Here is a 25,220-nt window from a genome sequence, read left to right on the forward strand (position 1 = left end):
TTATCTTGGCTCCAATAACCTGAATGATCATTTGTCACCGAGTTCCTTTTGGACTGTGATTAAAGCCTTTGAAAAACTCGGTAAAGGACTCATGTTCAGTAAGGACTTTATCAGGATAGCCATAGATTATGAACTTAAATGTACTAGTGTTAAAGATACCTAGCCCTTCCTTGCCTATTACTGCATATTTACTTTCAGAGGGCTTTAGTTTACGTGAATAAAAAGCTATAGGGAAGAACTGTTTATCATATTACTGAAGTAGTATCCCTCTTACCCCTTGGTCTGAGGCGTCTGTTGCAATAAAAAAAATTCCTTATTTAAATCAGGGATTTTTAAGTTAGGTAAGCTGCATTTTACGCTTTTAAGATATCGAACGCCTGTTGATGCTTTTCAGACCATAATAAAATCTACGCTCTTCTTCGTAAGATCTGTTAAAGGAGCTGTCATGATTGAAGAGTTACATATTTACATACGATTGTAATACCCACTACAGCGCAAAAGTGCTGTATCCCCCACCTTTTACGTTAATAAGTACCGGAAAGTTATGAATAGCCGACACCTTACCATAGACTACTTTAAGACCTTGACTAGACACATAAAACCTAGATCAACATGTTCGGTTTTAAAAAACTCACATTTAGATATTTTACTCTGAGATTATTTGTCTTTGTCTCTGTAGCACTAGCTCTACTTTATGTGAAGGTACTTCTAAGGTATTAGAAAAGATTACAAGACCAACCATATAAGCATGTAGGGTATCCCTTAAAAGTCTCCAACACTATATTATAATTGGGGCGCAACGTAAGCCGGAGGCATACGTAAAAATTGATAATGTCCCCTGAGTGTGCTGAAAACGGTGTATGAGGTACAATCACTTAGGTAATGGTATCTGGTAAAAGCATTTAAGTAAGTCCAAGTTGGTGAAAAAATTTATTCTAACCTAACAGAGATAAGATGTCGTCGGTACATCGCACTGGAAACTATCGGGAGTCGTTTCCTTGTTTAAGCGACAGAATCTACGCAGATACGCGAAATCCGATCTTTTATGGCATGACATTTGAGGGAAAAATTATATGGCTTATTTGATTTCCTAATGACTCCTAATACTAACATTTTTCAACTTCGTCATTTATCTCTATTTTGAAATTTCATTGAGAATCTATACGAAGGTACGTAAATAGCTTTATGTTTGTCCTTAGACGTGTTTTGTGTTAAATTACATCCGTTTTTCCCAGAGATCACTCGCTAGTGGAGAAACTTCCTGGTATTCAGGTAAAAGATAAAAAAAATTTCTGCTGAATCACCTCTGCTTGAATGACTTTACTGATATTACTTTAGATAGATTATCAGAGAGATTCATCCACGACTGGTTGGGCGGGATTAAAAATTAGCAACAATAAAAGAAATGCGATATTTATATGTATAGGTTTTTGTGGATTACTATATTAACTTGTTTGCAGCGAGTCAACCGTGTCTAGGGCTTTGTTTGCGGAAATCGTTATATTTCAGAGTGTCGGGAAGGATTAAAATTTCATTTCCCAGCAAAGTCTTTTTTACAGGCACTAAGACATTCGAGGGTGCATGCTTCTCGAGATTTTGCGTGCAAAGTGCGACTGCGGTTGTGGGAGAATTCTGTTGGGTCATTTGAACAATGTTACGATTTATGAGACAAATGTATAGTTCCTCTATATAAGTTATTATTTGATTAACTGTCTCTTTTTGTTCAAACGGATTTCAATATGTTTGAAGGTTTATAGGATTTTCATTTGATAAACACGCCTTATTTTGCAGGATGTAAGATAATATTTTGTATACCCCTAGATGAATCTTACAATTACGCTAGATACAGTCAATGTTTTTTATAACTATAGAGGTATCTGTAAGCGCTCGCTTATCCGGACTTCTCATTAGGGAAGTTCGAACAACAGACAGTGAGTCCGTAAATACAGGATATTACGTTTACTAAAGAAATAAAACAAGATATTCTAATTTTTACGGCGCGTACAGTTGGGCTTAATCCACCAGTATTTATTATAACTTAATGTATTAAAATTAAACGAAAACCTGCTCTGATTACTTTATACAGTCGTGTGTTTCATAGGAAAAATCCTTTTTAATTCAAAAAGATATCGGTATGTATGAACCAACATCGCTTTTCCCCACTCTGCTAGAGTCGCTTATTGTATGGAATTTGCTATGCTTTGAACACTTCGGCAGTTTTTGACTGACCTTGACCGCTTGACTAGGTGACACAGTCACCGAGTTTGCTTGTTTGATTCTGAACGGGCTACTGTTTCTATTTTTTTTTTTTTTTTGTAATAATTAAGATCCTTCTCTTTATTACCATCGGCAACGTATTGTGTGTTTTTTAGCATTATGTTGCTGGTTACGTATAAAGCAATGAATGACGAACTATTAGGAACTGAGCGATTACTAATAAGGAACAAGTTATCACTACTGCATTCAATATTAACTGTTTGTACTTCATTCTTTGCTAAAATTTGAAATAGTGAGGGATCCTGGTCAGCGCATTTAGCCCGATGAAAGTTTTTTACAGACATGTTATTCCTTGCAATCCAGCCATATTTTTAAAGTTAAGTTGAGTCATTGAGGTTCGATATTTTATATAACTCAAAAAACTCAAGGCTAAAACTGCGATCGGGACTTGCAAAGGAGCATTTATTGTCATGACCCGAAATAGTGTTACCTCTAATTTATATAGATTTGTACGGGTGTTCCACTTGTTTTTTGTGTGTTTTCTAATCACTACGGTGCTTAACGACCCTATCCATGCATCTGTATAAATACAGACGTCCACTGCGTAAACGCATATTCACTGTTTAATATGATTTGTTACGTAAGGGATTAATAATCACCCAAAATGATAAAATTAACATAGTATATGATTATGATATTTCAGTAGAACTTCTGGAAACAGACACTCAAAGATAAAAACTCGCAGTAGCGAAATCTCAATGATGTTGATAATTTCTGTAAAAAAGTAAGATTAAGAATGTCTCGTAACTTCAGCCACAGGAATAACGAAATTCGACCTGCAAAGGAAACACTCAAAGTTACTCCAAATGAATAAAAAATTGTACTTAGCTTGCTTTTGTGGGAAGTCACGGTGTTCCGATAACGACACACGGCCTTGGTCCTCCTTCTCTATTTAGCGGATGACCTGGTTTGGCTTCAGTTTCCCCCGTGCGCGTTGTTTCGATGATTCGAGCCTTGAAAATCCGATGCTGCAGACGCGTTCGGTTTGTTTCTTGGAGTGCCGGAAACGCTCACTAACGATGTTTTCTTGAATGATTCTAATGAGAGACGAAGCTTGCGTTGTCGTAGGAAAAAAGGACACGTCGGTTTTGTTTCTTGAAGTTATTCACTAACGATGATACTAAGTTGCTGAAGAATCTCTTGCTTTCGTCGTCGTTAAAGAGTTCTGTTGTTTTCTGAAGTCGCTCACTAACGATGATACTATGTTGCTTGAAGAATCTGCTGCTTCCGTCGTCGTTGACTTCTTATGATACATGATTTATTATTCTGGTTTTTCTTCGTAGGACGTTGTAGAGTTCTTCTGGTACGCTGGCCACCAATATTAGGGCTTGTGCCTTGTATGATAAGGCGCCCTATGAGGTAATGTTAGACTAGCGATAATCTTACGCTAAGTCGGTTGGTATTGCACTTCCATCTTCAATGGAGTGTCTGGGGGTTTGTAGATCATTTACGAAGTCGGTATTATCTTGTTGGTTATTACGACGATGTGTTAAACTCATGGTGAGGAGGTTCTTGTAGAAAACACGAAATATAAAACTATATGTATTCTTCTGAAGTTTTAACATGCTGAAGATCAGATATGATTGTACAAGTCTTCTAATAACGATAGCTTGATCGCTTCTGCCAATGATGATGGCTAATCCTATTCCTCTACATGATAAAGCTTAGGTAAAGAGGTACAGGTCTTCTAATGACGATCGCTAACTCTGTTTCTGCTTGTCTACCATCTCTGTTACAAGTTATGAAGGAACAGACAGTAGTTCGAACATATGAACATACATACAAATGACATAGTTTCATACGAACACACAATCAAATGAGACACGCTACAGATCACGTAGGCCGTTTGAATTATAGGTCGGGGTAGTTGTCTCAAGCAGGGAGCTTGGACTAATGTTTATAAACAATTGAATGACTACAGGTGACGGCATGTTATCTTAGCCTACATACTTATTGTATACGTCATCTTTAGCGTCTCTAGTCTGATCACATTCCTGCAAGCAATCTGGTTGACCTCTTTAGTTTTAGACTTTTATATATATGGACTAACATTCCATATTTTTATTATGTAAACACTTACATATGTTCTTCTTCGTTACTTGGGACAGGAAAATTTCCTCCTTGTTCCATAATCGCATCAACCCAACAACTTATCTTGTTCCCAAGTTGCTTGAGTGGAAAAGAAAAAAAAATAGATGGCAATAAAGTAGAAAAATGTGACTTAATATGCATATATGTATATTTATCTTAAAGGCACAGTAATCCGGTTGTTAACCTTAGCTCTTGCCGGTTAGAGACAAGAGCAAAACACTGGATTCCTCGAAGGTGCTGAAATGAAAAACAGACATGATAGCTTACCAGTGCACCTTTGTGGTCAGTGACACGCTTCAAAGATCACGAGTTTTGCGCATGAAGCATGCATGCCTATTGTGTGCCAATCGATGTGTGTGTGTCTCTTCATAGCAAACAGAAAATGACACAAAATCTGAAGAACAATTGCAAAGGGAGGGACTCACTGATTTTGATCGACAGAGTGAGGAACACGCCTGGAAGAAGTGTTGCAGGTTCGTCGGACAAGGTACCGTAAAAAAGAACCTTGAAAAGGTCAACATTTTAAGTGACAATTACTTGAGTCTAGGGAAATAGAAGTGAGGTTCGGTACACATTCTTTATTGACTAACTTTAATATTTAAGTGATGTCATAATTATGGTCTCTCTATTTCAGATGGATTCGAAGTCACCTAAGGGTTATTCTCTGATTGGTTTTGACTATTGATAAACTATTAATGTTTGGACACTTAAGGGAAGAGGGGGGTACTTACTTATATTTGATTTTGAGAGGAATACAATAGTTTAACGTTTCTTTTGAGTCAGAGTTAATTTTATTCCATTTTCATGTTAGCTTCTTTTGGGAAATAAAAAGTATTTTTTTGTAACCATGGGAGTTTATCTTTGCCTAGTTTGACTTTCATTCAGCCAACTCCCAAGAGGGTATGCAACAAAACAATGGTAGGTTAGGTTGCTAATTAGATGTTTTGTTTCATTTTGTTTAAACGAGTGTCATTTGACCTAAAAAAATCCCTAATAGAGTGGTGGCAGCGGTTAAAAGGTACATTAATGCCTATAGGTATTGCCTCCAAAGAGACTAGATAGGTTAGGCATATATTGGGAGAGAGTGGTTACAATTATGTATTGGGCAACTGACTCTATTGTTGACTTGAAGGGAATTAGAAGTAGTGTACCTAGCACAGGTAGTCATCTTAGTGGTGGTTTAGTGTAAAGATGTGTTCCTGTGTTTTGGGGGGTAAAGTGAATTTATATCATAACGGGAATTAATTACGAGCGGTTGCAAGTGTAGCCGTGTACTGACTTCGGTCCTATGAAGTCGTGATGTATAAGTTTATTTTCTCTTTTTTTTTTTTCCTTTTATTGGTGTTAATTTGCTAACAGGTGTATTTCATTTTGTTGTCCCACAAGATTCAGTGGACATTAGTGGCTTTATGGTATTAAAATACATTGGAAAAGTAATATAAGTAGAGAGAGAGAGAGAGAGAGAGAGTGGGCGAGGCAGCCGAGTGGACGTTTGCGCTAATTCAGCGAATTTTGGTTTGACATATGTTTTCTTTCTCAAACTACCAGTTAAATCAGCTGATTAACCTTGAACCTGAGAAGCGGCTAGTGCATATGGCGGTTTATTAGATTGGTGCATGTTTATTTTATCTTTTATTGGTGGAATTATGTATTATTAATTTTGGGTTGGCGGTTTATGTCTGCATATATATATATATCTATGTTACATAGGTAAGGGAAAATCCTAAAGTATAACAATTTTCATAAAGAAAGAAAAATGGCCGAGGCAAGTGGAAACCAGACACTGGTACATAAAATAACAAATATAAGTTAGCCCTTTACTAGGCATTGTGGACGGCATTCTTTCCCAACCAATGCAAATTTTTATTGAGGGGGTGAATAACTATTTAAACGCCAAGGGAATTAAGGATGATACAGAGGCATTCACAGAGGCAAAAGCCTTGTTAGATTTCAATAAAGGAGATTTATCTTTTAGGTGTAGGAGTTTTCAGTACAGAAAGTGTCGGTCATGGACCGAATTACAAGCATTTTTAAGAGCGGCTTATGGCTCAAAAGAACACGGTGATATGGTAAGAGATTTAAGTGGGCTGTACAAAATTCGGAAAGGCACAACAAACCTTATTGAGCATAGCTCAAACCTTTTTGACTCAGCAAGAGAATGGATACAGAAATTGAAAAATTCCAGATGGGTAAATGGGAATAATGTCTCACTCAACAATTTACACAAATTGATACATTTCGCAATGCTATTACACGACGTACCAGACACAATAGTGGACAGTTTTGATGAAAAGTTGGACCTACATCAGAAGAAGAACTAATTTATGCCCAAATTCAGAAACATATGTCCAAATGTCCCATGGTGGATAGTACATTTTTTAATGGGACTGGTCCAAGAAATGCGATGCAAAGAGAGACAGAATTTCCTTCACCCCGTTTTGTGTGCAAAAGTGGAATATAATAGAGGGTCGATCGATCAAAGGCAACAGCAGTTGCGTTGCTACAATTGTAATAAGCCAGGGCACACAAAGAGAGTATGTAGAGTCAAATATTGTGGAATGTGTACAAGTGTGGATCACTGTTGGCAAGCTTGTCCATCTCAGATATGGAGAGATGCAAGAACTTCCCAGGCAGGTCACTTAAATGGGCAAAGGGATCGGCGAAATTTTTGGAAAGCCGATCAACAAAAAGGGTGCAGATGATTTGTATGTGCCATTGTGATCCCGTGGGGGACGCCCCAGAGCCAAGGCCTATAGTATATGGAACAGTGGAGGATGTGGATATCCTGATCTTTATAGACACCGGTGTGTCTATCAATTTAATGGACCATAATCTGTATCAATCCATGTTCTCCCATTACCCTTTGAAACCCTCAACAAAGACAGTGTGTGATGTGCAAGCCCTTAGATTAAACACCCTGGGTTTTGTTAGAATATGGTTTACTCTGGGTGATAGTGTTAATAGAACCATTTTTGGTTATAAAAGGGGTTGCATTGGGCAACAGACTTTTGCTGGGCCATCCTGCATGTAGAAGACACAAGATATCGGTCCATGCAGGTGTTACGACGGTTGGAATACCCGGTGTTTTTATCCCTTATGAGGATGCAAGTGAAACTGAGGATATGGGGATTACTGAAAATGGGGGTGCGTTTGGCGGTGCTAATGGTAATGATACCAGGGATCTGGGGAATGGTGATACCAATATCCACACTGATGATACTGGGAATAACTGCGGTGATGTTAAACAGGATATTGAGGGCCACGGTGGTAACAATTTTGGTGAGTTTGACAATGGCGTTATGGGTGGTGATACTGGTATTAATACTGATATTATTACTGATACTAACAATGGGGTCTTGGTGGATGCAATGAGAACCACAGGTGGTGATATTTATGGGATCGTGGAACGGGTAGGTACTAACAACAAATATAAATGTGTTTCAGCAGAGGATATTATTTAATGCCAGGTTCAAAGACTATTGTAAATGTCAAATTGAGGGAAGTGAAAAAACCCACGGAAGTATGCGTAATTGAAGGAGCGAGAAACTAAGAGGAGTTATTAGCACTACATCAGTGAACAGTGTATCAAACACTGGTGTTACATGGGTAGAATTATTAAATTGTAATGCAATTAGGAAATACTAGAAGAATACTTCAGTAGCTATTGCAGAGGGGAAAACTGAGTTTTCAGAGGCAGAAATGCAATCAAGGAAGCAAATATTCAGAGATCAGGTAGCTAATGCAGATTATAATGAGCATATAGAAGTGGTAAGCAGGCTCTTGGCAGAATTTGGGGACATGGTAGCTTTAAGAGGAGATAAACTGGGATTAACTAATGTGTTAGAACATAAGGTAAACTTAGAGAAAGGTACAAAAACCATTTTTATTCCTGCATACCGCATACCTTTCAAAATCAGAGAACAGGTAGAAAAATAGGCCAATAAATGGGAAGAGGGAGGAATCATTAGACCTAGTGTGTCTCCATGCAACTTTCCTTTGTTAACAGTGCCTAAGAAGGATGGTTTTGTCTGAGTATGCGTCGATTTTAGACGTTTTAATGAAAAAACAATTCCTGACCGGTACCCAGTCACATGCATACCAGATCTTTTTGTAGAGATCGGTGGACATAATATTTATAGCTCAGTTGATTAGTGCAGGGTTTTTTGCAGGTACCTCTTTGTGAAAATAGTAAGGAATATACTGCCTTTTCAGTGTCCAAGGGACACTGTGAATTTATGCGGATGCCGTCGTTGATAGGGTAGTCCGATGACCTTTACCAGGTTGGTAAACACAGTTTTGCATGGGTTATTGCATAAAAATGTTTTTGCTTACCAATGCACCCTTGTGGTCAGTGACACACTTCAAAGATAACGAGTTTTGTGCATGAAGTATGCATGTCTATTGTGTGCCAATTGATGTGTGCATGTCTGTTCGTAACAAACAGAAAATGACAAAATCTGAACACGCCTGGAACACGCCTGGAAGAGGTGTTGCAGGTCCGTGGGACAAGGTACCGTTAAAAAGAACTTTGAAAAGGTTAACATTTTAAGTGACAGTTACTTGAGTCTAGAGAAAGAGAAGTGAGGTGCGGCACACATTCTTTATTGACTAACTTAAATATTTAAGCAATGTCATAATTATGGTCTCTTTATTTCAGATGGATTCGAAGTCACCTGACTGGTTTTGACTCTTAATAAACTATAAATGTTTGGACACTTAGGGGAAGAGGGGGATACTTACTTTAATATGATTTTCAGAGGAATATGATAGTTTAGTGTTTCTTTTGAGTCAGCATTAATTAATTTTATTCCATTTTCATGTTAGCTATCTTTGCCTAGTTTGACTTTCAGCCAACTCCCAAGAAGGTATGCAACGAAACAATGGTAGGTTAGGTTGCCAATTAGATATGTAGTTTCATTTGGTTTAAACGAGTGTCATTTGCCCTCCTCTACATATATATATATATATATATATATATATATCCCTATATATATATATGTATATATATATATATATAATTTTTCCTTATGGGGAGTGCCTCATTGGGGTTAAAACTTTCCGTTACATAAATTTCTCCCGAGATATAAAGTGACAAAATTATTGTCTGCCTTATCAGCAGAGGAATCCAGGTTGGATGCTGTGGAAAGATGAAACAATTTAAGCCAGTCCTGGTAAACCTTACTGGGACTTTTGTCCGGATTAGCTATCTGACTTTGGGGTACCCAGGCATGTTAGAGCAGGGTATAGAACCATTAGAAAAATGTGCCGAAGACAGGAAGGGTAATATTTTCGAGATTCTTTCCCTGTGAGAGGAAATGGTATACACATCATATATATATGTGCGTATGTAAATATTTATATATTATTATATATTATTATTATTCTATATATATATATATATATATATATATGTATATATATATATATATATATATATATATATATTATATATATATTACACATACATGTTTACATTCATACATAAGCCCGAACGTCTGCTGGGGTCAAGATAAAAGAACGCGGGGTTAGCAACATCACGCCTATTAACTTAGAGAGTCCGGAAGCTTGTACCCTTTGGGTTCCACTTTACTTTATTTATTTATTTATTTATTTATTTATTTATTTATTTATTTATTTTTGTAGTCTTAAATCTTGTATAAATATAGCACTGAGAACTTAGAGGAAAGAGAGTGATTAAAATAGTTCTCTGCTTCAGTTTCCAAATAATATGTTATGGAATACTAAACCTTTTGTATTTTACGTGGATAAAGCAGTTACGTCATAGCTTTGTCTATTTATGATGTCTTGAAGCTGAACAGTTCATTTATTCTTTATTCAGCTTGATTTTCATTGTCTTTATTTTAAATAAACTATTTTATTATTTACAGATTTTCTAAGAATCGCTGTAAGAACCTGTCGTAAACGCAATATCTCATCTGAAATTAGATATTTTGGAAAGAAACTAGAAAACTTTACTGAAAGAACAAGCTTTATTAACCAGCTTTGTAATATCCGACTTGAACTTGAAAAACTCTATGGTAAGCTGAAAATCATCGAAAGATAGATTTTTAAAGGACAATTTTCAAGAGTATTCAAGAAAATCGAAAAAGACAGAAAATATCTGCTTTTAATTTAGACTTTGCCTACAGGGTTATATAACTATACTCTGCTTCACTGTAGATGAATGGTTCTTTGTGCCCCTAATTCATGTAGATTATCAAGATTTTTATTATTATTATTAAAGTCTCCTGTTGTATGGAAAACAATCATATTACTAGCAGTAACATACTACAAAAACCTTCAATATAATATTATGTTCATATGTCAAAGAAGAGAGAAATAAGCCGAGAGACGATTAATTGCACATGAAAATAGCAAAGTGTAAAAAGTAGAGATATAAATTTCTTTTGTTAACCTTTAAAATAAAGTTTCTTGGATGTCGTTGGCTCAGAAAGGATAGAAAATCACAAGGCATATCAATAGGACTGAGGCAAGAGATAAAAGGTATAAATATCATCAGTTCTATGGATGGTATATTTTTGAGTAATAATGCCTGAACAGTAAAAAGAAGTTAAAATATACAAAAACCCCAGAGATGCCTGAGAGGAAGAAAAAATACCTTACACGATTTGTTTGGAAAGTAAAGTTTAAATAATCCTAGAATGAGGATATTTATTCATATGTATGTTTTGTTCTGTTTAAAGTTAGTAAGAACATATATATGTAGAGGTCATTTATTCCTTTTTTTAGATATTTAAATGTCTCTTCTATAAGAAATCAATGCGAGTCTCTCATTTTTCTGTTTTCTTGTCGACAGGTACGCCCAATGGCAGGTAATATGGTAAGTGAAACTGCTACTGATTTTCTCATATTCTTAATTATTGTAGTTATGTTAAATGTAATCGATAGCTCATTATGTAAACCTTTTACGACCACCTAATTTCTACTCTTTTTATTAACTTTGTTATGAAAGTTACTCTGCTATACCCAGAACAAAATTATAAGATGACTTTAGCATCCTTCTCTCACTTAGCTTGGTGACTGGCTTCATTTCATTTCATCCATTAAAAATATTACAATCTAAAATCCGCTTTCTCGGAAAATTGAGCGTTTGTGTATGTGTATGTATACTAATGAAAACGAACATGAAAATAGGGCAGGGCTGGTTCGAATTGTGTCATAGTAATTTTGAGAAAAAATTTATTTTTCTTGTCTAGATTTTACTCACTGCTTAAGCAGGTTCCAGTAACCTTTACTTCAAAGCGTAATATAGGTAAAATATTATACTCAAATATTTTAGTATCTGCAAGATTTTTAATAGTTAACTATATTAAAGATTTCCACCCCTATCCATCTTTCCTGAGATTATTACGCTTAAGGCGAAATCCACGAGCAAGAACGCAATTCTGCAAAATCAAATAATTGTTTAAAGTTACGAAGATCATTAGCTACAAGTTCATTAGCGGGATTTGAGCAGTGATTATTATAACAAATAATTGTGTTCTCTTCCCCTTTCATCATTAGCGTTATTCCGTCAGAAATACATTACATCTTTACCGACCCACTGTTCTTTGTCTCACCTATTGTTCCCACTAAGGAATCCATATACATTAGTACGGAAAGCGAATGCGCCGTTATGAATACTGGCATCTGAACTGATGACTTTAGAATGTTTCCGTTACTGAAATTTACTTTTAAGGGTTGCCGTTCACTACAGAGCCAAGAATCTGGCCTTAATTATGAAGACTTTTATCATTTGTTTTTCTATCTTTTATCATTTTTACTATTTATGTTACCGAGATGCCAAGCAGCCAGAGGCTCCTATTCATCTTGTAAGAAGAAAAAACATGATAGAAAAGAAGCGAAGAATGATAGTGTAACCGCGGCAGATGAACTATAAATTCTATATTTTATATTCTGTGAGTGAACGACACGAATGGCTACTCAAGTCACTTAACTCTGGGGTTCGTATTCAAAGTTGTTTTCTTTTTTTTTATGTGTTTGGCATGCGGTTGCTGTCGCAGATTATCATGGTTTCATGTAATTCTGGGCACTTGTTCGTAGAGCAGCCAGTAGGTGAAAGTTTTTAATCTTCCGGCAGTAACTCTGTGTGTTAGGAAATGAAAACTTATAACATGCCAGACTGCGACCCCGTTAAACCTTATAATGACCGTCAGTAGAGATAAAGTCCCTAGAAGCAAGTCCTGTTATAATTAAAGGAGCCAGGAATGAAAAGAAGAAATCTCAAAAAGACACAAGTTTCTGGGTATGTAATAAGAGTAAAAAAAAAAGGATAGAATTTGCCTGGCCTTTCATTATATGACTGCTGTTAGCTTTCATAATAGTTACTAGTATCATAACTTTAAACAGTGCTTCTCCTTGCATTAAAACTGGGCGGAAAAGTATCTCTTAGTCATGAAATTGTGTCACCCTAGAGTCAGTAATCTTCGCTACTTGCCTGAAAGCCTTCAACATAGTTGGTACAGACCTGAGAACGTGCAACAGCTCTGCTAGTTTTTATTACTGAGACGAGTGAGAGTAATTTTTAGCTTCATATCAGAACAAGGATTTTCTATGGATAATCACAATAAATTCAGTAAACTGGAATGTCGAAATATAGTAAAGATGTTCGTGTTTCATAGCTTGAAATGGTGGTTTGAAAAAGAGTCAGTCCTACTTGACAATCGTAAATGTTAAGATTTAAAGTCAAAAAAATGATTTACATTGTAAGGTATTGAAATAAGCAGAAGAGGGTTCATATGAGCTGTTGTTATGTTGAAACAGTCCAATAAACCAATTCTATAAAGAGCAATGTGGAGAAATTAAAAAGTGCGAGGAAACAATCCTAGCTACCTGCCCAACTGTGGATCGTCAGCATTTTTCAGGAAGTGCTATGAAGCCAAACTTCGTGACTTATTCAGAGGTGAGACAAACTAAAGTAATAATTTTAGGGTAAATACTTTAAACAATTAGGAGAGAGAGAGAGAGAGAGAGAGAAGAGAGAGAGAGAGAGAGAGAGAGAGAGAGTTAAACGGTTTCCAGCCTCCCAGCTGCAAATGAGATTCTCTTCAAAGGCATTATGCTTCAAGGCAGATTACGTATTGTGGTACACAATACATCCCTTACCAATGATACCTTTCCCTTTTCAAGAGAATTCCCTTGACGTGGTGTGGAGGCAAGTAAAGCAATATGGGGGAGAGAGAGAAAGTGCTAAATTTGGAGTCAGCATCGAGTTAATTCCATGAAGGCAAAGGTCGACGAAAGGTTTTCGCTCGAGAGTAAAATATAGAAATGATTAAGCGTCGCAATGCCAAAGTCGTGCAAGAAATTGTGGGCATAATATTATTTAATAGAGGAGTCGCTGTTTCATATTTAGAAACTCTTTCATATAGCCATGACATCTCTTTACAGTCCGAGCATAAAATAAATGATTTAATTTTACAACCAAATAATCATCTTTTTTACTCTTATTGATTGATACTACTTATGATTTTTATTTAGAAATCACAATCTTACGAAAATAACAAAAAATAATACTATTTACAAAATTTTTCTTGTATACTGCTCATCTCCAAGAATTTATATTTATATTTTCAGTCTCAAGTCATATGATTAAGGCACAATTGCCTGTCTGATTAAAAGGATGAGGAAGTACAAAGATGCACAAGCATTAGTGATTTTAATTTCATGCATATGAAGACAACGGTTATCGATTATTTGATCTGTGATGGTGACATTTAGAGCTGCCAGTGAATTTGAATATAGCAGTGAGCAAAATTTTCCGAACGAGATTTCGAGGAACTATTTCACATATTTTTTTTTCTTTTTTTGGAACAAAATGAACAATTTTCATTTAAGATTCTGAAAAAAAGGGTTGCATAAATTCAGTGGAACAAAATCTGTCGAAATATCCAATCATGCTAAACGACGAGACTTGAGTTAATTGACGCACAATGTGTCAATCAGTGCTGACGTTGCTTGCAATATATTTACACTGGCGATTGGAAGGGAAGAATGTCAACTTTTATATTTGAAATGGCTCCTTGAATTTAACTATAAATCTAGCAAGGGACAATGCCGTTGTACACATTTCATCCTAACACACATGAATAGTTATATATGTAGGTATGTATGGATGTATGCCTGTATTTGTTATATCTGTTGATAAAGGTATACAAAAAATATCTTTAAAGAATTTTACACAATGGGCATGATATTTTTAATAGTGAACGAGCAAGTAGTATCTATATAGCACATCGCAGTTAACTTTTGTGGAAATATTGTTTGAGGTTCAAGATAAGCAACGCTGACATCAATTAAGGGCTAACATTCTAATACTTCTTTTACTTTATCCTAAGTCATTATTCGTTGACGAAAGAGATTCATATAGTCTGGCTGGTTGAGGAATAGTAATAGCATGAAGAAATCGAGTTGTTATATGATAGTCTTAGACAATCAAGAGAAAAAACAGTTGTTCACTATCGCGATATAGGACACATTTAAGTAAGGAATATCGACGAACCACGATCTTCATGTAACAGTTTGAGGAAAAATAAGGGTAGAGGATCTTCCATGGATAAAAAAAAAAAAAAAAAAAAAATAAGGCACACACTGGCGAATGAAGAGCGGGAAAAACCTTCACCAATTTACCATGTTCATTACTAAGGCCTGTAGGTGTTCTCTACCCGAGTAGGGAGCCCAACCTTAAATTCTTTGTATTTTGAAGGTATTCGAACGAAACAGGTAAAATCAGACACGAAAAACCACGCCAGGAAATTGCGAAAGACAGAATTCCCACCGAGCTTAATTGCGAAGCGAGCACCGAAAAAAACGGGAAGATTTGTGGGAGGAAAAGACACTCATTTTGGAATGATCGCAGGGAAAAAAAAAAAAAAAAAAAAAAAAACAAAAAAAAAAAAAAAAAAAGAAAAAAAACGGAACAAGCATATATCATAGGACATTTAGATAAACTTGCTAATAAAGCACTGAAGACGTTAGTAACTTATGATTTACAGCGTTTTGTAGCAGTTTTTCCTAAAATCGTATTTTAATTGAACCTTTGAGAAAAAATGACGAAAAATAGAGGACCATTATAGTGACCATGAAATCAAATTGCTATTGAACATCATTTTCAAGGTAGAATAAGTTCATTGATAACAGTAACTGCGTCTGATTGCTTATGCGTGGCTGTTTAGAATGGGAGGAATGCAGGAGACAAATGTGAAATTATCCAATGAAAAGCCTCATTTTTCTGTTTGCGGAACAAAAAAAGATAAACTTTCTTCGTTGCTTGTGAGATGGAAATATTTTATGAGAAAATAAATCGAGAAGAGCCGTAAGTGAAAGGTGACTTATCATTAGCTATTTCGAGAGAAAAAAATCAATAACTAAATCTTAAGTGCATTGTTAACGAATATCTCTGCGATTCACTTTTTCATGAAGAGCGTTCTCTAATCTAGATGAGATTACTTGTTTGCACTTTAGAACTGTGCCGACAGTTGCGCTCTGGTATCTTAAACATTGTGGTTCATTTGGGTATAAAATTGGAGAAAAAACCAAGGGTTGAATTTGTCTCACTGAGTAAAAGATATTGTATTGATGTAAAAAAAATTGTATTGATGGTAGATTTTTTACAAATGTTTCAGGGTCAGCTTCACACAAAACAGAAGAATGTCTTATAACAAAGTGTATTATTCATATGGAACGTTTTCCGGATATTACGATAATCAAGGGGGATATTATCATTAAATAATCCCGATTTAGCTACATATCGCTGTGTTAAGAGAGCGTGTGCGACCGATACGGCAATCAGCTCCTTAGCTGGAAAGACAATTCATTTTATTATGTAATTAAAGAATTCTTCTAATTTGTTTATAACGTAATCATCGATGTAGGTTCCTTCCAAACATATACTTTAAACTTCATTACTTTTTAACCATTTTTTCCCATTGATTTGTAGATGAGTCATGAAGATTCTATATAATATTTCTCTTACAAAAGACCTTATGAAAAAAACATTAAGAATATAAGGATATTGCCATAGAATAACAATTACTATTGTAATCGTATGGTGGTCTACTTCACCTTGGATCAAATTATCATTGCTCTTGCATTGGGTTAATTCAAAGGGTAAAAATTTAACAAGAGTAGAATCTGTGAATAGCCTGATATGTATTTATGTTGAATACATCAGAAGATAAACTTGTTTGTTACTGTTTTTTCTTGCTTTAAATACTTAACTACATAGTTTTAACTACATAATTCGTTAGTTGCGATCCGTGATAAAAATTTTATTACTATTTGTTCATCATATAGAATAAACATTCTGGCTGTATGGATATTAAAAAGTATAAAAGATAAGAGACTGGGGAATTATGAGAAGACATTGGTTAGGAAACAATTGAATTTATTTTTCAAAAGAAAAGTTTACAATTATACATTTTCTCTTTTTCGTTTCAACTTCAAAGGATAAAAATTTAGCGTCTGTTGCAGTCGGTAAATAATAGCTGACTGATAAACAACAGAATTTATGAAGTTTAAGTTCACTAATTCTTTTATATACTTTCAATACCAACTGAAAGTTTACTATCTATTTCATATATCACTTTTGTTCCCTTTCTCTTTCTTGCGTTAATTAAACTTTCAAATGTGAGGTCTAAATTTTCAGGCGTCTGTTGCTTGGGAGCGATGGTGTTAAATAATAGTGCTGATAACAACAGAATTTATGAAGTTTAAGTTCACTAATTCTTTTATATACTATTCCTCTGAGCCAATAATGATAATCTCTTGAATTCCTTCGTGTTAACTTCTTCCCTTGGACACTTATAACAATCATCATCCTTTGTGATCCATCAAGTGGAATATTAAGTTTAGTGGTAGGTTTTCTTGGGCTTTTTACACATTTGCTGGATCCCCCAACTTCTGCCTAGACGCGTGTGTGCAAAAACATTCATTGTTTATGTAAGCCCTTTTTATAGTGCCCAGGCTGTTGATTTGACTTGATACAGTTAATTAAAAGATATAGTAGAAGCTTATAACAGATGTAAAGGGAAATAGGGTTTAGGATACTATTGCTCACTTGATTTTATCTCTCAAACTCAAACATTTTCCCGCAAATACTTCCCCAAAATACCGATTTACGAAAGCATAATAAATAAAAGTATGTTTTTGAATTCTATTCTGGAGCATTTCTTTTATCTTATATTAAATGAGTACTTCTCACGTTTTTATATTGTTTCAAGGTAATGCATATAATTGCTCCTGGACTTCATGGTATTAAAGACCAACTTCTGATACATGTTAAGGATATTACAGTGAAATACAAATTTTACTAACTATTGTCTCGGTTAGATTATTTGAGTTTAGGCTGTTGGGTCAATGCGAAATTGAGGAAAGGAAATAAAGGTTCTAAACATTATTTGAATCAATTATAAAGTAGAGTTCGAGTAAAAAGTCATTCTGCTAAATGAGTTGTTAGACTCTGAACACTGTTAAGGTAAAAACAGATTAAGCAGTTAAATTTATTTAGAAAAAGAATGTGCAAATAAACTCTGTAATCTTCATTCCAACTCCGAAATGTGAGCTTGATTCTTCGTTTGCTAATTATCGTAATCACCCCAATTGATATACGAAGGCAAAGAACATTTAAAGACTTAAAGCCCCATTATTGCGCACTATCTGTTGCCATCATTATGCTAAAAGGATTCAAAGGGCATTCGAGCAACGGAAATTCGTGCCCTTTCTCAAGTAGAGCAAAGCTGAGTTAAACTAATGCCGCCAGGAAGACTATAAATCTGAGGGACATTAGTAGTGGAGACGAGGAATATTTATGCAATTTCGTGCCCTCCGAGTTCACAGCTCACCTTGACATCTTTATGACTTCTCTGGGGAAATACAGCAAACGAGGTAGACTTTCAAACGAACCTGTGCTTGTTCATTCTCGGAGCGCTTCAAGTGCTTGAGTTTACTGGTGTGTGTCTCTAATACTCCTGCTTATCGGTGATTTTTTATTTAGTATTATGAGTTTCATAATGTTTGAGACCCTTTTCCTTTGTTGTATTAGTAAGCCATGCGATATGTTTACTGGTGTGTGTGTGTGTGTGTGTGGTAGTTTGTAATACCCCTGCTTATCAGTGATTTTTTTCTTCAGTATTATGAGTTTCATAAAGTTCGAGACACTGCTCCTTGTGGTATTAGTGGAGATCATACGATATACTATCAATCAACAAAGAAGGTAAAATTGCATTATTTGTTGCAGCAGGAAGTTGATATTAAATCTCTTTATTAATGAATTATTCATTTGGTGCAGAACAACATCCCTGATCATTTTCCATTTTCAATAATCATATTTTATTATACCTTGATAATTTTAGAGAAGATATGATGATAATGATAATAAATAGCGAATCCCTTGAAAATTCAGCCTTTATTTTAATTTTCCGAGAGAATATATGGACCGTAATTGCGAATACTAGTAATAAATAAAGTTTATTTAACGCTTTAGAAATTATCCATGGCCTGTGATTACGAATGGAAATGGTATAATTCTTAATAACCATAACACTTATACAGCAGTAATAAAGAAACCTGCAGAGACTACATTAGAAGTAAAAGGATGAATCCCCCCCCACCCCTTCCCCCCATCACCCCCATCCTATCCCATCCCATTCCCAACCTTCGCCCCTTCAGTCCTTTCCTCTCTAGGATCTCACATCTCTCCTCAAAACTGCATGATAATTTCCTTGATTCTAAGTAGATAGTGGAGGTCCTTGCTTTAACCCTTGTGTTTGGTATCTGTTATCAGTTATGTCTATTCCAGTACAAGAGAACTGCGTTTGATCTTCATAGTCCATGGTTTATGAGTTTCCAATGTACAATTCTAGAATTTCCATCAGGACTGTCTTCGACTTTGGAAGATAATTTTGGTCTCTCTCTCTCTCTCTCTCTCTCTCTCTCTCTCTCTCTCTCTCTCTCTCTAGTAATTGTAACGCTTGATAACTTCAAATTAATTCATCATCTGTCACCGACATCCTTACATCGTTTGGAGTCATTCATGGCTGCATAAATCGTAACATCAAGTTGAAGCTAATAATTGCAATAGTAACAGTAACAAAATAATTTGGAAATTGGGCGCAGCTTTTTATTGCTTTTCACTACACCTTGTATTTCAGAAAGCAATATATTCCAAATACGACAACGAAGAGGAATTAGCAGAAATTCTACAGTATTCTACAAAATAAAATCTAAGATGAAGTACTAACTTGACGTGTCCTTCAGTTCCTTTCGATAATCTACAGAAGAGTTGCCTTGTTGAGAATCTACACACTTGATGTAGTGCAAGCACTCCACAAGCATCGGGAAATTAGCGCTTGACAATTTTATGCTTGATGCTAGTACGATTTTTTCTCATAATTATGGTCATCTCCTGCTTTTACTGATTATGGATATATCACGCCATGAAAGCACAGAGAGAGAGAGAGAGAGAGAGAGAGAGAGAGAGAGAGAGAGAGAGAGAGAGAGAGAATGTATGTATTATGTACAGCTATGCTCAGAACTGATGCTACATGATTGCATAGGATTTCTTTCAAAATTCACCAACTGGCAACCTAACATCGTCCATATTAATCTGTTATTTCAATGTAGAAACACGATTATTACACACAATTAAGCCATAGGAATGAAATCTGTCATAGATTTAAAAACTGTTAGAAAATGTCACGTGTAGCCAATTTTCGGAAAAAATGCTTACGAAGCATTTTGAAAACTTTTGCTCACTCATCGCTGATGCATTTGACCTAAACGAGGTCGTCATCAAACCTCAGTTCAAATGTTAAATAAAACAACAATATTAATATTGCTTCCAAAGCAAGCATAAAATTTAAAATAGTCATATTTGATTGTTTTTACACCTCAACACTGAAAAAGTGTAAATATGTATATACAAAAGTAGTGTGCGCCCACTGATAACGTGTGAGTGGAGTGTGTGTGACAACGCAACCATAAGAGTGGCGGTGCAAGAAGAACTACACCCTATGTAACATAGGTCTACAATGAGTAGTGACAATGAAATGATCTTGAAAACATTTATTTTATATTTGTTAGAGGAATATTTGGATATTCATACAAAATTATTTGTTATATTTGAAAATACTTTAAAAATGATAGCTTACTAACAAATATTCGTCTATGCAATTATCCTTTTGTCAAAGCCCATATTTTGTTCCTAGGGCTAGTTGTCTTAGATTTCTTTACTTTACACTTAGCAGTCACATCTCTAAATTAACAATTTCTGGCAAGAAAGCAAATGAGTTTATCTACACATTCTTGCACTTCAAGTTACCTTGTGAAAGAATAAATTATACACCAAAAGCGAACAGAGGGACTTTTAAAAAAATATTTTAAGCCAGTTAAAAAACAAGTGTTCCATACAAATTGATATTAATACTAATATATATTTCGATTAATAGCATCTTCTCCACATAATCAAAACCATCATCTTTTATTCCTCAAAGAATAGGTAATCTCTACTAATAAGTTCAATAATAACAGACATTACATCTCAAAATGCTTAGATTATAGTAACAGACATTACATCTCAAAATACTTAGATTATAGTAACAGACATTACATCTCAAAATGCTTAGATTATTTTTTTAGGCCTATAAATCATTTTGCAATGTCCAGACAGCTTAAACACAGCCTAAAACTTCAAAATTCAAAGAAAACTTCTTGTAATTCATATTCCTATTTTGAAAATGTTGTTATGATGAATGTTGAGCTTATTAGGTCTACTGTTATAATGCTGCAGAGGTGTTATGTTGACCAGCCCGAGGAGCATGTTAAGCGTGCCGTCAGTTACATTATCACACGTACTTTGAACTAAGCAGTGTAGAAAAAAAATCAGTTCAAATCACACGGATTACGAATTATACCAGTGCATAACGACAATAGTGCTACCTATGAATTCGCGAAATTGTCGACATGTATGACATTAGAAATGAAAAAAAAATATAACACTACCTGGCAACATTACGTTGAGTCTTAGATTCTGGACGCTACAATAAGAATCATGTCGCGTCAGATTTGAGCATCACTGTACATACATATATAGAGTTGTAATATATGTATATATACACGTATGTATTTATAGATGTATACTCATGCCTATATATATATATATATATATATATATATATATTTATATATTTATATATTTATATATATATTCGTATATGTATATGTATGTATGTATATATACACATACACTGTACATATGTATATTTACATACACGTGTACAAGTTCACACACGCGCACACATACACACATTTATATGTGTGTGTGCGTGTGTGTGTTTGAGTGAGTGGTGTTTTTGCTTTTGTGTTGTACTGTAAGAAGAATTTTCCTTTGCTTTTTATTTGCAAACATTTTGCAGGTGACTTCGTTATAAGTAATAGACTTGTAAAAGGCCAAAAAACGGTCGGGACTCAAATAATTTTTTTTAAATAAGGCAAAAAGGTCAGAGAATCTTTTCTGTTGAGTCAAGTAAGAAATAGAATTTTAGTTGCTTTCAAAACACGGAAGGGAGAGGAATGTTCCAGGCTTTAAGCGCTAAAGAAAATAATGTTAACGTGGTTACCACTGACAATTGGATCAGCAGTCATTTATTGTAACTTTTGTTTCTGTTAATCGATATGCTAGCTAACGTAGCATAGAAACAATTGTGTTTCTTATTAATTTTGTTCTTTTTAGGTGTATACAAATTCCACAAGAGTATAAGCATTATTTTGATAAAATATATCCATGAAAGATACAGTGTGCGATATCATCAACAAAACATGTTTCTCTTCCAAGAAAGGATAATTTCATTAATATATATTTTGCTAGTATAAGTCCAGTAATTAGGCTGTTTTAATGCATTTGAGTAAAGCATCAAACCTCATTTCACACAGTTCTGTTATTTACGGTAATATCGCGAGCGTAGTATGTAAGGAAAGCCATTACAAGGAAGAGTAATATAGGTCGTAAGAATATTACTCGTAGTCCCAGATCTTTACTGTAAACGACTTCTAGTAAATAAATTTAATGGTAAGAGAAACGGGAGTACACTGTGATAATATATATATATATATATATATATATAAGAATATTTTATTGTATATAATTAAGATATATATATATGTATATATATATATATATAATATATATATATATATATATATATATATATATATTTATTTTATATACATATACACACACATACACGCATAAGGGCCGGAACTGGAGCTCAAAGAAGATACATCACGCAGGAAGTAGTAGGGAAAGGCATCCTCATCCTTTAACAGTTTATTCAAATGCCGACGTTTCGCGACGAATTACAATTCGTATTTTCAAGGCTAAAAGTATATAAAATTTGCGAACATTAATACTCAAATTAATTTATTTTATATTAAGAATGTAATGGCAACAGCTCTCAATAAAGTAAAAAGTTAAAATTAAACAGTACCTTCAAAGGCAAACAAATTACAAGTACAGGGCATCAATAAAATCTTAAAAACACCTACCTATGCGAAAGAAAGAGTAAGACTAACACAAATAAATAAAAACAGTGAGGCAAACCAGCTGCCCAAACTATGCTATGAACAATTTTATAGAGGAGGTCTGGGTGTTTACGAAGGTACAGTCCTTTTGATAATTACAGATTCTAAGATAGTCAAGTCCAGAGTCAAAGTATATAGGGTCTGCTCAACTTGGCAGTGGGGGCGGAGCTAATACTGTGACGTCAGAAGAGTAACACTGCCCGTGCTACTCCATTGAATTACTTAAAGAAGCTTTAGTTTTTATACATTTAATCCATATTGCATGTTTTTTTTTATCAAAATACTTTGAAATAAACTCTTGTAAAAGAGGTCACATGCTTGATGTTTTTTAATACCCATTCAAAGTATATAGGGTCTGCTCAACTCGGCAGTGGGGGCGGAGCTAATACTGTGACGTCACAAAAGTAAAACACTGTGCTTCTCCATTGAATTACTTAAAGAACCCTTAGTTTTTATACATTTAATCCATATCACATGGTGTTTTTCATAAAATCTTGATGATAAAATCTGTAGAGAGGTGACATATTTGATTTTTTGAATACCCATTCTCTCATTTAGTCACCAAGCCTTGTTTTATTGCACAAAATATACCAGTTTGAACAAACATAGCTACTCCAGCTTTATTCATATGTTTATTCTTTACTTATTTATTTACTTACCTATATACTGGTTTGCTGTATTCTCTTCAACTCCATTTTTTATAACATGAACACTCTCTCTCTCTCTCTCTCTCTCTCTCTCTCTCTCTCTCTCTCTCTCTCTCTCTCTCTAATCTCTCTCTCTCAGTAGTAATATTATCAAGATTTTTAATAATTCTTAAGAAATGTATTTAGTTCTGTCACTGTGTTCATACCTCACTTTGAAAAGCAACTTTTTTTATGCTAAAGGTTAGAATGATAGATTAATTATATTTTCCAAATCTTATTATGAATACTTATTGTTATGCAATGAATACAAAGAAAATGTTGATACAGGCAGTGTAAAAAATGGCAGTTACATTTGCACGACTTGACCACAAAAAAGAAAACAATATCAAAAGTATATGAATTACATCATATACGATATAAGGTATCAAAGGAATAAATGATGAAGAAAATGATACAGGGAACACATTTCCAGCAAACTTCTCATTAGCACTTCATATCAATAAATATACTTCCGAACACATAAGTTTACATATAACACAAACTGTATACATAAAGGTATTAATTATGCATGCCTCAAACGATTATAATATTTTCGAAAAAAAGTACAAAAAGGTATTCGTCAGTCTGGCTGGATGTAACTGATGACGTTTTTGCGTGCGAAGATAATTTTTTCTGTGCGCGATTATGGGTTTGAAAATAATTGTAATTGTAATGTATCATATACCAATTGAAATGGTATTCTTTGTACTTTTACATGGTATATGTCAAAATGTAATAAGATTAAAAATTATGTAACAAAAATGTGGTAAATATTTACATAAAATTTTTAAAATTTGGTCCGTCTTTGACCTATAATTTCTCGAAAATATCTGAGAACACCTATCAATTTTATTTATGCATTATTTAGTAAATTATATCAGCTTTCTAATCCATTTTTCAGTTTCTTTCTATCATCATCCCTTAGTCAGATACGCTACGAAACGTGAATGTATGTTTGTTGACGGATGGACTAATTGGACATTTTTGTGTGCGTAGATAAATTTTTTTCTTCGTGCTTGTGGGTTTGAAAGTAATCGTAATTGTAATGTGTCATATATCATTTTAAAAAGCATTCTTTGTACTTTAACGTAGTATATGGCAACATGCAATAATAGGAAAATTTATATAAAAAAATGACATCTCAAAAATAGTTTTATGAAAATGTTATCGTAAATATAGTTTAATAAAGATATGGTCTTTTTGTAACTGATGACGTTTCACAAGGAGCGGGGATAGGTTTAATTCCGCCTCGTGAGCAGACCCTGTATACTTTGACTCTGGTCATGTCGTTGTTGTTCCGCTGTTGGCCCAAGATGGAAAAATCCTTGCAGTCAATATAGGTTTTACATGTTTTTGAATGATTGCATATATTAGATTGTTCCGGATTAGATAACCTACTACCTGTACCATGGCTTATGCCCCTGTGGGAATCTATACGTACCTTCAACAGCCTCTTCGTGCATCCCACGTATGTCCCGTGATCACATCTCGGGCAAGTGCATTTACGTATATACGACGGTGGACGATAGCAGAGGACTGAGTCGGTCTTTGACTCTGACAGGGATCCAA

The 25,220-nt window shown here is 34.7% G+C and overlaps 1 protein-coding gene across 5 annotated transcripts in view; it reads left to right on the forward strand.

The window, feature by feature from the left end:
- LOC135220981 (uncharacterized) overlaps window positions 1-25,220 on the forward strand; it is a 452,378-nt gene that overhangs the window by 209,452 nt on the left and 217,706 nt on the right. For all 5 annotated transcript variants that reach the window (XR_010315842.1, XR_010315843.1, XR_010315844.1 and 2 more), the window contains one exon: window positions 11,186-11,209. The gene's annotated coding sequence lies outside the window, so the exon portion shown is untranslated. The remainder of the gene's footprint in view (window positions 1-11,185; window positions 11,210-25,220) is intronic.

Source organism: Macrobrachium nipponense, chromosome 2 (genome assembly GCF_015104395.2).
Source record: "Macrobrachium nipponense isolate FS-2020 chromosome 2, ASM1510439v2, whole genome shotgun sequence".
NCBI lineage: Eukaryota > Metazoa > Arthropoda > Malacostraca > Decapoda > Palaemonidae > Macrobrachium > Macrobrachium nipponense.